The sequence below is a fragment of the Podarcis muralis genome, chromosome 2 (assembly GCF_964188315.1).
Source record: "Podarcis muralis chromosome 2, rPodMur119.hap1.1, whole genome shotgun sequence".
NCBI lineage: Eukaryota > Metazoa > Chordata > Lepidosauria > Squamata > Lacertidae > Podarcis > Podarcis muralis.
Genome location: NC_135656.1, coordinates 106,522,343 through 106,536,658, shown reverse-complemented (window position 1 = coordinate 106,536,658; position 14,316 = coordinate 106,522,343). Strand labels below are relative to the sequence as shown.

At 44.1% G+C, this 14,316-nt stretch overlaps 1 non-coding gene across 1 annotated transcript; it reads right to left on the bottom strand.

The window, feature by feature from the left end:
• Positions 1-370: 370 nt before the first annotated feature.
• On the bottom strand, positions 371-481 carry TRNAL-CAA (transfer RNA leucine (anticodon CAA)). Its single transcript has 2 exons — positions 444-481; positions 371-416 (listed from the first exon to the last, which is right to left on the bottom strand). It is a non-coding gene; the product is annotated as a tRNA-Leu (tRNA).
• Between the last annotated feature and the right edge of the window lie 13,835 nt (positions 482-14,316).

Sequence of the window (14,316 nt, the reverse complement as noted above, 5' to 3'; positions counted from 1 at the left end):
TTTCCCCGGGGACCTCTGTGTCCGCTTAAAAAAAAATGCAACGCATGGACGCGATCGGAGACTCTTCCGCGGGCTAAAGAAAGCGCTGCCGATCTGCAGGCAGTCCCCTCTCTCTCCCCGCCCCACCTTTGCCCGTAACCCGCCTCGCCAAAGCGCGAGCCAGCAGGGGACACGAGGACGGAAATGACTCGCAGGCAGGCGCGTGTGAGCTCGGAAGTAAGTTCAGAGCCTGCTCAGTGGGATCGCTGTTAAGATCCTGTGCGGAAAGTGACAGAGATAAATGTTTCAGGCTTCACAGAGGATTTTTCCACCATTACGGAGAGAGAGGGGGATGAGGGGGAACAAAAAAAAATATTTAAAAAAAAGGATGTGTCAGAAGTGGGATTTGAACCCACGCCTCCTATTGGAGACCAGAACACCCAGAGCCTGGGAAGGATATGAGCCTTGAGTCTGGCGCCTTAGACCACTCGGCCATCCTGACACTGACGCTTGTGCTCTCCCTAGCTGAATCCTAATTAGCAGTATGCTAATTCACGGGTCTACGTGCCTCCATCTGCATTTCCTTTGCGTTTTATGTCGATCTTTTGCAGAGGCAGAGAAGCGTCAGCAGGCTTCCTTCTGTCAAAGCGGCAAGGCGCTCGCACACACGCATCGACCTCGCTGTGCATCGGGGTTGCGCTGCAGCAGCGCCCTGTTCCCCAGATTCAGTGCAGAGCTCCGAGAGGAAGGAGATGTTCTAAAATCGTTTATTCTTTTAAAGGCAATTTGCTCTTGAAGTTACTCGGCGCGAGCTTTTGAGTTGCCACAGGATGCTTGATCAGGTTGGGAAGACCTGCATTTGCAGATTTTAAGCTTCGTAGTGAACTGTGCATGTCTACTCGGAAGTAAGCATCATCGAGTTCAATGGAACTCACTCCCCGGGAAAGTTCGCACGGGATTTCACTGTCAGTTCTGTCAAGTGCAGGAAAAGAATTAAAAGTTAGAAATCATACATCTCAACATCTATAAACAGAAAGAAAAAGAAAACAAAAAGGAAAAGCAAAGAAAAAAGAAAGAAAAAGACAAGACAAAAAACAACAACAAAATAATTCAAAATGTATCTTCTGTTAGAAGGAGTGTTGGAGGTGTGAGGCTGAAGTTACTTTTTATCTGTGAAAACGTAAAAATATATTGGGAAATGATATACAATGAATTGAAAAAAATGTTGAAAATAATATTTGTTAAACAACCAGAAACCTTCCTGTTAGGTATTTGAGGTCAAGATCTGCCGAAAGAGAAGAGGACATTATTTATGGATGCTACTACGGCAGCGAGAATTGAGGTTTGGTGAGAATTGGTGCTGCATTGAGGTTTGAGATCCTCCATATCAACCAGTTGGAAGGAATATACTCATCTCACTTACATTTAAAGTATCAAGCAAGAAGGACATGACTGTGAACAAGATGAACCATGACAGCTATAAATTCAGCAAATGTATGCATTTGCTTGTCTGCTTGATGGCATTTGTCTGCTGTGATTCACTTGCAATTTACAATAAAAATATAAATGAGGTTATCATCAGTCAATAGTAAACCTATTGGAATGAATAGGCATTCCAATGCCTATTCATTTTGCTCCTCAGTTTTCTAACATTCCAGTCTTCCGGAATATTCCGGTCTTCTGGAACGGATTACATTCGAAAACCAAGGCACTGCTGTATATTGTGGTATTTATTTTATTTTCAGTATTGTGAGTTGCATTGTTTATGTCTTAAATTTGGAATTCAGATTCATTTCTGTAAATCTTACCTTCCCCACATTTTTATAGTATCACTTGGGTTTTTTTTAATAAGTCATCTGATTGTTATTAAGTATCACACAGTGGATACGTTTCTTAATCAGCATTCTATATAACTAGATTTGTAGCCATCACCCGAACCAAAGCTCAGTTCCGGAGAACAGAAGACACAATTACACTTGAAAACCGCTAAAATTCAGATTTATTGGAAGAAGTGAATAAACCTAATAAAACCCTGCTTTACTGGAATTGTGGTTCTTTTCGAAAGCCACCTCTTTCGTGTCTTTTCCATAGCAATTCTCTCCGTTTGGTGTCCAATGAGATGTCTAAAGTGGTAAATGACAGGATTTCTTGGACTTATGAAGGCAGCAATATATTTTTTAAGTCTGTTGGGTATTATATGGATCTTCTCAGGGCAACCTTTGCTCCTCTCCTTTCTTGTCGCCGCTGGAGAAGAAGAGGGATGCTTCTCTAAGTGGTGGTGATGGCGGTGGGCTGTTCAGCCATGTGCTTGGTCAACTCCTTCTCCATGGCCTCCTTCAAGGCAGTTTGGACATTGTTGCAGCTGGCGAGGGCCTGGGCCTGCTCCGCTTTCTGCTTCAAGGCCTCTACTTGGGTCGCCACGTGACTGTACAAGTCTGCCAACAAGGTCTTCATCAGATTCCTGGCCTTGGCCTCCATGCGCACCTTGGGCATCTGTCGCAGAATTTTGGCAGCAAAGAGCTTTGAGGAACAGATCTTTCGTGGCTGCCCGCTGCTCCCTGACTTAGCGGCTGAGGTCCTCTTGGCTTGACGCTTCAAATGAGGCTGCTTCTTCTTATGTTTTTGAGCCTGGAGCTTCTTCCAATTCCGTCTCGCTTGTTGGTGCTTCTTGTGGACGTTCTTTCTCTTTGGAACCCTGGCTTTCTTTTTGCCTTGCTGTTTGGCTGCCATTGTTCTGTTCTCCTTAAGCTCCGGCCTTCAAATGTCACCATATTTTTGTCAGCATGGGCATTTATAGGCAGTAGCATGGCAATGAAGGTGCCCTTGGCTTCACTGTAGCCGAGGAACCATTGTTACCCTCAACGGGACTATGACATACCCTTACTATGATCTAGTTGTGAGTTTTGACAGTGGCTTCTGGTAGATATTAACTGCACCTCACACTTCTAATTATACCACAGAAATCAGTTTTCAAGTAAAAAAAAAAAATCAGCCATGTTTCACCATCCCATGCATGTTTTGTGGGGATAAACATATATGCCATTAGCCCCAAAACTGATTTATCATCACAAGCTGAGTTTCTGCACCAAAACAGTGTGTGTGTAATCTGAATAAAGACTACGGTCCTGGGATAGTCCTTCTGCTCATAGCTGTCAACTTTTCCCTTTCCTTGCGAGGAATCCTATTCGGAATAAGGGAATTTCCCTTTTAAAAAAGGGGAAAGTTGACAGCTGTGCTTCTGCTCCCTATTTTGCCACTGTTGGTGGTAGAATACAGAACAGGCAGATCTCTGGACAGAAGCCAACTTTCCCAACAGCCCCTATTGCAGTGCCATTCAAAGATTCTTTGTGTGCAACAATTTGCAAGTGCTTCCTGGTTGCTGAAGGCCAACTTTCGCCAACTCTCTCCAGGTAGCCCCAGGTTGGCAAAGTTTGCTGGGTCCAAATCCTCTTAAAGCTGCAGCAGAACCAACTGAAAAGTGGGCAGGAAAGCAGCTCTTAATGTTTTCAAAGGAGCTCAAACTGAACTACCACCAACATCCTGGAAGGAAAGTGTTATGTACTGAAGTTCTCAGCCTGGCCACCAGGAGTATCGTGTACATAGTTTTCACTCAGGTCCACGTCAGTTACTTTAGGCGGGAAACCCTGGGTTGTTGCTACAATGTTGACAGCCGGCTGCCTATAAAAGCAGGCCGGCCGAGCTGTTTGCTGTTCAGTTCTGTTCCAGCTTACAAATAAAAAACTACTTTGGAGAAATCACTGCATCATCTGCTATGTCTACCCACAATTTAACAGAAAGCTCTTTTGGACAGATCTTCTAGAAATGCCACCCCTTCATCCGTATTCCATTCCTTTTTTTAAAAAAAAGCAAACCAACTATATTATTTCCATTTGTCAAAGTCAGAGCAGCCCTAAACCTTGAGAAACATTTCCAGGAACCAGCATTAGTTCTGAAAAGGTGAAGCAGTGTGGATTTGGGTTGCTCTGGGTTTTATCTGGCAGTCACCCACACTGGCAGCTGATAAAGGCACTTAAGTATGATAAATGTGATTATTATGTATGGTTTTAAGTGGAATTAAGCTACACAAGTTATTACTGACAGAGCTCATTCTGGAACAGGTACATAGTCTTTCAAGACACTTCTACACAGGACTGATTATCTTAAAAGTTGCAAATTCATCAGGGCTTTGGGCTGTGCTTTCCAGTCAAACAAGATGAGCAGGAGCGTTTTAATAATTTGTGTGGGAAAATGAACTCAAGAGTATTCAGTCGGGTCCTTGTGCTGATTGCTTCTAAAACTGTGTTTGTATTCCAGCATCATCTAGGCTGTAATAGGGGACTTCTCAGATCTGCAGGTGGCCACTGACTGGAACAAAGGCCCAAATGACATCATAAAGATTTGACTATTACACATTCTTCAAAATTCCAAAGATGAGCTTGAGTGACGCAAAGCAGTTAGGAACTTAAATCTGAACTCCTGAATGTGGCCAGCTTTATAACCATTTTAAAAAGAAATTAAACCTTCATTTTTTGTGTATTCTCTGAATAGCCACTTTGCCATTTTTTTGGTTTTGTATAGCACCTCCTACATGACTAGAAGCAATCTGAAAGGCCAGCGGCAGCTAATAGTGCGTGGCATTTAATTAAGTTTTACTCCGACCCACTGCAATTAATGAATCTTAGTCATGGTTCAAGTGGGTCTACTCCGAGTAAAAATTAGTTGAATGCTACCCATTGGCTTTCTCCGAATTCTCCTTAACGTTTTGTGAGGGGACAGGGTTGTTAAGGTTTTCACACATCGGATCTGCACAATTTTCAAGGCATTTCATGAACTTCCATTTATTCCTGCTTCATATGACGACCCTGACACCTTTGTACATTTCAGTATTTTGTATAACTATGTTTGCAGTCAGTAACCAGCAAGACACAATGTCCCAGATTAAAAACAACACACACACACACTTCAGTGAATAAGGCTGCTAAAAATCCTGATTTATTGGGCGAACAATATACGGTGTTTCTTTTCTTTCAGAAACCAGCTCACAAACAATTCTCTCATATATTTTGATTTATGTTCTTCCTCAGTGAACTCTGCTGATTCTGGCTGATGGCGATGGAAAAATCTCTTGGGCATGTGTAGTCTGTAGTCCAAATTTAGCTTCCTTTCCCATGGTCTTTCACGACATCCCCACAAATGGAACAATTGTTACAAGCAATGAAGATTGTTGAGGTGAAGCTGGTATCTTAGATTACAGGATTTCTTAAGACACATTCAGGCAGCAAAGTCTTTTAAAGGTTTCTCAAGTTTTAAGGATCTTTTTTCAGGGCAGTTTTTGGTCTTCTCCCTTCTTGGCCGTGTTGGAGAAGGGGAGGGGTGTTTCTCTAAGCACATTCGTTCCTGAGGGGCTCGGACGTGTGGTTCACCAACTCCCTTACTACAGCCTCCTTCAAGGCCGTTTGGACATCAGTGCAGCTGATGGTAGCAGACGGGCTCTTCTGGCTCAAGTGGTCTATTTCTGTTGCCACATGGTTGTACACATCCGCTAGCAAGTTTTTAACCATGCCCTTGGCTTTGACCTCAATGTATGCCTTTAGCACCTCTCGCACCATCTTGGAGGTAAACAGCTTAGGGGAACAGATTCTCACCACCTTGCTGCTCACAGTATTTCTGGCAAGTGGCTCCTTGACCCCATGCTCAAGGCAAGATGGGAACTTTCTCTGTTTACGGTCCTGGAGTTTGTTTTTCCTGATGTGCTGATATTTCTTCTGGAGCTTCTTTCTCTTCAAAGCCCCAGCCTTCCTTTTCGCTTGTTGTTTTGCAGCCATTTTTCTGTTCTGTTCTGTTGACTTCTGTTCTGAAGCTTCGAGCCCCTGCCTTCAAATGTCACTACACCTTTGCCAACGTGGTCAGTTATAGACAACAGTATGCAAATGAAGGAGCCACATGGAGGGTGCTGATTGGCTCTCTCTGCCTGCACAGTAGCCAGGTAACCATTGTTATGCTGAATATGACTATGACCTACTACTGAATATGACTATGACCTGCTGCTATCCAGTTATGAGGTCGGACACTGCCACTGTTTGTTGACTTTCTGAAGAGCATGATGGCATCTGGCCCTTCAGATGTTGCTGTCGCAATCAATCCTGGCTAATTTTGAGAAAATAAATATGTGTACTTTCCATCTACTTTAAACCAGGCTACCATGCCCAGAATGTGATTTTTTTCTCTCTACATCAAAACAGGGTTTGAAACCAGGGATGGGTCTCCAGTCCCTGTTGAGAAAATTTCATAAATTCCTAGCTGATTCTGTCAATAACAGTGTTCTAGGATAAACAGGTCTTTGGAAGAGCTACCATCCCCCCCCCCACCAGTCCAGACTATTGTGCCTTTAACCACTACTTTAATTTTGGCAGAGGATCACATTTATCCCATGAAAGGTTTTCCCTATAAGAGTGCCTGTAGGTTCGTGAACAAGATTCTGGTTGAAAAGTGGGCAACCCTATTAATCTGAGACATCGGAGCACTTATAATGTAAAGTTTTGAGATGTGGGATCCCATGTGAAATTTGTAAAGTCCCCTGGAAACAGTGGTACAGAAATTCAACAATAAATAGGTCAACAATAATAAAGTATTTTTTTAATTAGTAGTAGCAGTAGCAGTAATTTAGACTGCCCTTCACCCCGCAGGGCAGTGTACAAATGACAAAAAAACTAAATACAGTGGTACCTCAATTTTCAAACGTAATCCGTTCCGGAAGACCGTTCGAGTTCCAAAACGTTCCAAAACCAAGACTCAACAGCCGACAGCTAGGTCTCCAGATCTTGCACTCAGCAGAAGATGTGTAGCATGTTCGACTTCTGAGGCTTGTTCGAAAACCAAAGCATTTACTTCCAGGTTTTCGGCGTTCAAAAATTGAAACGTTCGACTTCCGAGACGTTCGAAAACTGAGGTACCACTGTATAAAAGTTAATTAAAATTAAACATTCAAACAGTTTAGCAGCAGCACGGCACAGAAATAAGCACACCAGACTTCATACTCTTCCTCAAATGCCTGTGTGAAAAGATAATCTGTCACTGAAAGGCCTGGATCTGGGAGGCGGTGGGGACACAAGTACAGTGGGCAGCAGGATAGGAGGGCAACAAACAAAAAAACTCAGGGAGTGCTGTGAAGACTTCAAGTGGATGTGGAGCAAAAGAGTCTAGTATGGCAGGGTTCTGCAGCCACTATGGCTCCACCACTGGGCTATGGAGCTGAGTTTGGCCTGGTTCAATGGCAGCTGCAGAGAACAAGCCGGTGGTTGCTCACCTGTTGCATTCAGCACCTTTGCAGGCACACCTTGGTACAATTAACTGATGCATTGATTCATTCCAGATTTTCAGAATACAGTGGTACCTCGTGTTACAGACGCTTCAGGTTACAGACACTTCAGGTTACAGACTCCGCTAACCCAGAAATATTACCTTGGTTGGGTTAAGAGCTTTGCTTCAGGATGAGAACAGAAATCGTGCGGTGGCGGTGCAGCGGCAGTGGGAGGCCCCATTAGCTAAAATGGTACCTCAGGTTAAGAAAAGTTTCAGGTTAAGAATGGACCTCCAGAACGAATTAAGTTCTTAACCCCAAGGTACCACTGTATGTGCAAAAGCGTTGGCATGGTGCTATAGATCCTCTTGCAAACCAGTCATACTTCTAACACCGAGACCTTAATGAAATTTCTTCAGAAGTTAAATCCAGCTCAATTTGAAAGGCACCTCCTTCGCCTTTAAACAACGTGCCTTGGATTTTTTAAAAAAAAAACATTCCTTCCAGTAGCACCTCAGAGAGCAACTAAGTTAGTTCTTGGTATGAGCTTTCGTGTGCATGCACACTTCTTCAGATATTGCAACTGTTGGATATTCTCTCTGTGTGTGAGAGAGAGAAGAACCATTTGTTCCAGAAACAGAGAAGAGCAGAGAAGTTTCAAGAAGCAGCAGAAGGCTGAGACTGTATTGTCTATGCAAGGATGTTTTCTGTGGGAACTGTTCTTTGGACATGTGCAGTGTGACAGGAAGTACTGATAACAGTGGTTCTGTGTAACTTGTAACTTGTCATGAGTCTCTTGCTCGCATCTTGAGGTGAGAGAAGCAGAGAGTCTTGGACTCTTGTTAGACTCTAAGCATGCCTTGACCATGACAGTGGTGAATGTCTGTATAAATTTGCTAGAAATATGCTTTTATGCTATAGGGACGCGGGTGGTGCTGTGGGTTGAACCACAGAGCCTAGGAATTGCCGATCAGAAGGTCAGCAGTTCGAATCCCTGCGACGGGGTGAGCTCCCGTTGCTCAGTCCCTGCTCCTGCCAACCTAGCAGTTCGAAAGCACATCAAAGTGCAAGTAGATAAATAGGTACCACTCTGGCGGGAAGGTAAACGGCGTTTCCATGCGCTGCTCTGGTTTGCCAGAAGTGGCTTAGTCATGCTGGCCACATGACCCGGAAGCTGCACGCCGGCTCCCTTGGCCAATAAAGCGAGATGAGCGCCCCAACCCCAGAGTCGTCCACGACCGGACCTAATGGTCAGGGGTTACCCACGTGCACTTGGGTTAGCGAACTGTCTGACATAAGGTGAATGTTTGTTATTGTTGTTGTTGTTGCTCCATTTCATTGAATTTGTATCCCAACCTTCAGGATTCAACGCTTCAGGTTTTGGGGGGATGACTGCTTTCAACATCTTTTTCAATTCATTGTGAATCATTTCCCAAAAGCCTACTGCATTTTTACAAGTCCACCACATATGAAAATATGACCCCTTGGATTGTTTCATTTCCAACATTTACTTGGTGGCTTTTAAAACAAATGATATTAAGTGATAAGTGAATATCCAACACTAAAATATGGCAAAAAACAATTCAAGTTCTAATAGGTGCTTCCCTGCAACGTTAAATTGTAAATATTCAGTAATTTTTTTACTTATTAAACTGCAACAATGAACAGCTGCTCAAAGCAAAGAAAAAGTATATTAAGATTGTTTCATTTCTGTAAATTTTACCTCCCCCGCATTTTTTTCAATATCGCTTGGATTATTTTTTTTTAATCATTCATCTGATTGCTGTTTAGTATGACACAGTGGATATTTTTCCTAATCAGCATTTTAGATAACTGGATTTTTACTCATCACCCAAACCCAAGCTCAGTTCCAGAGAAGCAGAAGAAGACACAATTAGACTGGAATAAAGCTGCAAAAATCCTGATTTATTGGAAGAAGTGAAATAAGCTGCTAAAATCCTGCTTTACTGGAATTGTGGTTCTTTTCTTTTTGAAAGCCACTTCTTTCACGGTTTTCCCACATAATAGCAATCCTCTCCATCCGGTGTCCGATGATGTCTCAAGTGGTAAGCGACAGGATTTCTTGGACTTAGGAAGGCAGCAATATATTTTTAAAGTCTCTTGGGTATTATATGGATCTTCTTAGGGCAACCTTTGGTCCTCTCCTTTCTTGCCGCCACTGGAGAAGGGGAGGGATGGTTCTCTAAGCGCACTCAGTGGGGATGGGGGTGGGCTGTTCGGCCGTGTGCTTGGCCAACTCCCTTTCCATGGCCTCCTTCAAGGCGGCTTGGACTTCGTCGCCGCTAATGGGGTTCTGCTCCTCTTGCTGGCTCATGGCCTGTACCTGCGTCGCCACGTGGTTGTACAAGTCCGCCAGCAAGGTCTTCATCAGATTCTTGGCCTTGGCCTCCATGCGCACCTTGGGCAACTGGCGCAGAATTTTGGAAGCAAAGAGCTTTGAGGAGCAGATCTTTCGCGGCTGCCCACTGCTCCCTGACTTAGCGGCTGAGGTCCTCTTGACTTGACGCTTCAAATGAGGCTGTTTCTTCTTTTGTTTTCGAGCCTGGAGCCTCTTCGGATTCTTCTGATTCCGTCTAGGTTGTGGGTGCTTCTTGCGCACGTTGTTCTTCTTCTTTGAAACCTTGGCTTTCTTTTTGCCTTGCTGTTTGGCTGCCATTGTTTCTTTGTTTCCTCCTTAAGCTCCTGCCTTCAATTTTTTTGTCAGCGTGGGCATTTATAGACAATGGCATGCAAATGAAGGTGTTACGTGGAGAGTGCTGATTGGGCGCCTCTGGCTTCAGTGTAGCCAAGGAACCATTGTTACCCTGAATGTGACTATGACCTATTCCTTGCAATCACGGATCTAGGCAGAGCTTTTTGTCATCATTTTTTTTTACCTCTCAGCGAGTGGGAGCCATGGCAAGTTGCCTTCCTCACACTGTACTGTTCCTGCCACTGCCAGTTGCCAAGACGGGAAGGTTTACTTTCTACACCAGGCACCCCCGAACTCGGCCCTCCAGATGTTTTGGGACTACAATTCCCATCATCCCTGACCACTGGTCCTGTTAGCTAGGGATGATGGGAGTTGTGGTCCCAAAACATCTGGAGGGCCGAGTTCGGGGGTGCCTGTTCTACACCAAGGATCCTCAAACCTTTTTCTTGGGAACCACACTTTCAGAATAAAAACTTGCGCCACTGAATTTTTTTATCGATTACAAATACGGTCATACCTCAGGTTGAAGTAGCTTCGGGTTGAGCATTTTCAGGTTGCGCTCAGTGGCAACCCGGAAGTAACGGAGCGTGTTACTTCTGGGTTTCGCCACTCGTGCATGTGCAGAAGTGACGAATTGTGACCCGTGCATGTGCTGACGCTCAGACACAGGTTGTGTTCACTTCAGGATACAAACAGGGCTCTGGAATGGATCCCGTTCACATCCAGAGGTACCACTGTACATGGGGAAACAAAAACAAACAATGCTCTACCTCTCTTTCAAATCAGAGCCAGTGAAGGCATTGAAGGTCCTGTGTGAGCGTCTGGAGGCAGTTGGAGGATGGATGGCGGCTAACAGATTAAGGTTGAATCCTGACAAGACAGAAGTACTGTTTTGGGGGGACAGGAGGCGGGCGGGTGTGGAGGACTCCCTGGTCCTGAATGGGGTAACTGTGCCCCTGAAGGACCAGGTGTGCAGCCTGGGAGTCATTTTGGACTTACAGCTGTCCATGGAGGTGCAGGTTAATTCTGTGTCCAGGGCAGCTGTTTATCAGCTCCATCTGGTAAGCAGGCTGAGACCCTACCTGCCCACAGACTGCCTCGCCAGAGTGGTACATGCTCTGGTTATCTCCCGCTTGGACTACTGCAATGCGTGAAGGTGACCTGGAAACTACAACTAATCCAGAATGTGGCAGCTAGATTGGTGACTGGGAGCAGCCACCGAGACCACATAACACCGGTCTTGAAAGACCTACACTGACTCCCAGTATGTTTCCAAGCACGATTCAGAGTGTTGGTGCTGACCTTTAAAGCCCTAAACGACCTTGGTCCAGTATACCAGAAGGAGAGTCTCCATCCCCATCGTTCTACCCGGACACTGAGGTCCAGCGCCGAGGGCCTTCTGGCTGTTCCCTCACTGCAAGAAGCCAAGTTACTGGGAACCAGGCAGAGGGCCTTCTTGGTAGTGGCGCCCGCCCTGTTGAACGCCCTTCCATCAGATGTCAAAGAGAAAAACAATTACCAGACTTTTAGAAGACATCTGAAGGCAGCCCTGTTTAGGGAAGCTTTTAATGTTTGATGCATTACTGTATTTTAATATTTTGTTGGAAATTGCCCAGAGTGGCTGGGGAAGCCCAGCCAGATGGGCGGGATAAAAATAAATTATTATTATTATTATTATTATTATTATTATTATTATTATTATTTATTAGGAACACAACAACTTTATAATAGCCATGGGAAATCCAGAAAGTATAAAGCAATGCTACTGCATTGTTCCCAAACTATACCTGAATCCTTCCCAAAATATAATTACAAAGACTCTCCTCCTGCAAGAGAGGGGAGTGGTTGTGGTCGGGAGCCGGACTCCGTCTCAAGCGGCTGGCCTACACCCACGGGCAGGCACCCAACCAGGTGCCTGCGAGGGGGCATGTTTAGCAGCCCAAATTGCTGCGGCACCAGCCTTCCGGCCTCACTTTTCGACATCCTTATCATTCAATTAGGGGGAAATGACCTTGTTAACAGAAGAAGTGCGGACTTGTCGTGGAACATAAAAAGAGATTTGGATGAGATTGCTGCCTTGTGTCCCAGAACAACGGTGTTCTGGTCCTCCTTCCTGAGGAGAATTGTGTGGCGCGGTGCGCAGAACTGTATGGCCATTGAAAAATCCAGGAAACTCTTAAATCGCGCAATAGCCCGTTGGGTGCGCTTTATGAATGGCCGAGTCATTTCTCACGACCATATCCGGATTGGCGATCAGGCCTTGTACCGGAATGATGGGGTTCATCTTTCAGACCAAGGGAATGACATTTGGTTAAATAGCAGCAGCAGCAGCAGCATCAGGGATCGGTTACAGCCGTGAGGGTATTGGCGGCGCGCCTTTTTGGGCTCGGGTGGCGGTTAGGCATTGGAATAATGTGTTGTGGTGTCGAAGGGCTAGGTGTGGCCATCGCCTATGCCTTCAATTTTTGGGTATTCCGTTAAAGGAATCTGGCGGTCGTGTATTCTGTCCGATGCCTGCTTGGCGGGAGGCCATGGCACGACCCTCGGTGACATCAGGGGAGAGCCTATAGTTGGATTAGCATCAACAGGCTCCACCTACTGGTGAATAAACCCCCCTGTTTTAGACTCACCCCTCTCTGAGGGGGTGGAGTCAGCTGACGTAATCCAATGCCTAAACCAATACCTTTTCACTTGCTGTAATCAATAAAGTTGTGGCCTTTTCTTGCCCATTAACCTTATATCACGTGTCCTCGTGTTTTCATTCCACTACGCGGGGATCGGGTCCTCGAACCACAAGCAAGCCTCTTACGTATGTATGCAAACTCAATGAAAGATGTAAGCTTGCTTTTGCCGGGTAATCTCATTTATAAATCTAATCTGAGACAAACTGTCATTTCCTCATCAACACAAAGAAGCCTTTCTCTTTTCTGATCTTTCGTATTTCTCAGAGTTGAAAATCCCTGTATCACCAGACAAAGGAATTTCCATAATATGTCACTCAGCATCACCATCAAACGAATTGTTCACGGTCAAGCCACCGGTGGGCTTAATCCATATTTCAGCTATTGTATGTGGGGAGTTTTCTGTTGAGCAATCAATTCAGCCACTTGGTAAGAGATAAACCTCATCTTTTCTGAGAATTGTACTTGTGTGGGGTTGTTGTTTTTAACAAAGTATGATCCTTGTCATTTCTGCTGCTCCAAAAGCCTTTCAAAATATTGAACATTCTTGTTTGCCAGATTTCCATGTTTTGACAACAGATGTATTTTCTTCCCACCTGGGGCCACATTGGAATTGGAAAGCATCTCACTATGTATAAAGTCAGCAATAAATGTTGGAAATGTAAAGAAAAAGAAGAAACATTTTATCACATGTGGTGGGAATGTAAAAAAGTGAAAAGCTTCTGGGAAATGATATATAATGAGATGAAAAAAATGTTGAAATATACATTTATAAAGAAACCAGAAGCATTTTTACTGGGCATTGTAGGAAGTGATATACGTAAATAGGAAAGAATGTAAGCTATTTTTATATGCAACGACGGCAGCAAGAATATTATTGGCACAAAAATGGAAGCAAGAAGAATTACCGACGAAAGAAGACTGGAGGATGAAATTAATGGACTATGCAGAATTAGATAAACTAACAGGAAGGATTCAAAATCTGGAGGACCAGAAATTCACAGAAGACTGGTGTAAATTTACAGACTATTTGAACAGTAATTGTGATGATCAGACTACGTTTGTAGGTTTGCAAGAAGTTTTGTGAGGTGAACTAATTAGAACTATTGCAAAAATGGAGAAAGGGGAGGATGGTTAGTTAAGATAATTAAAGGCAATATGAATTTAAGAAATGCATAAGAAGTGGTTAAAACGGTGGATCATCAGAGGTGCTGATGGAAGTCCCCAAAAAAAAGATTGTATAAGTGGTGAAGTTTTGTGGTATGTATTATAATTTATATGTTAAAATTAATAAAAATTACTATAAAAAAAGGAAAGCATCTCACTACACATCAAATACAGGCTGCGGGACATTTTAATCTCCAGTCCATGTGAAACCAAGATTCAGAGCTATCCACATATTGTCGACAAACTTTCTTTTGCTTGGGCCTGCTACTGGTGTCAAATTATATGGGTCTTCTCTACTCTACTCCACTGAAATGTTTGAATGTTTCTTTGATTGTCCTTGAGTCTTCCCACCACATCTGCCACACACCCTTTGAGAACCATTGTTCTACACCAGGGTTCCTCAAACTTTTTAAACAGGGGGCCAGTTCACCAACACAGGCATTGAAATGTTGTGAATTTTCAAAGTTAAGGTGAAA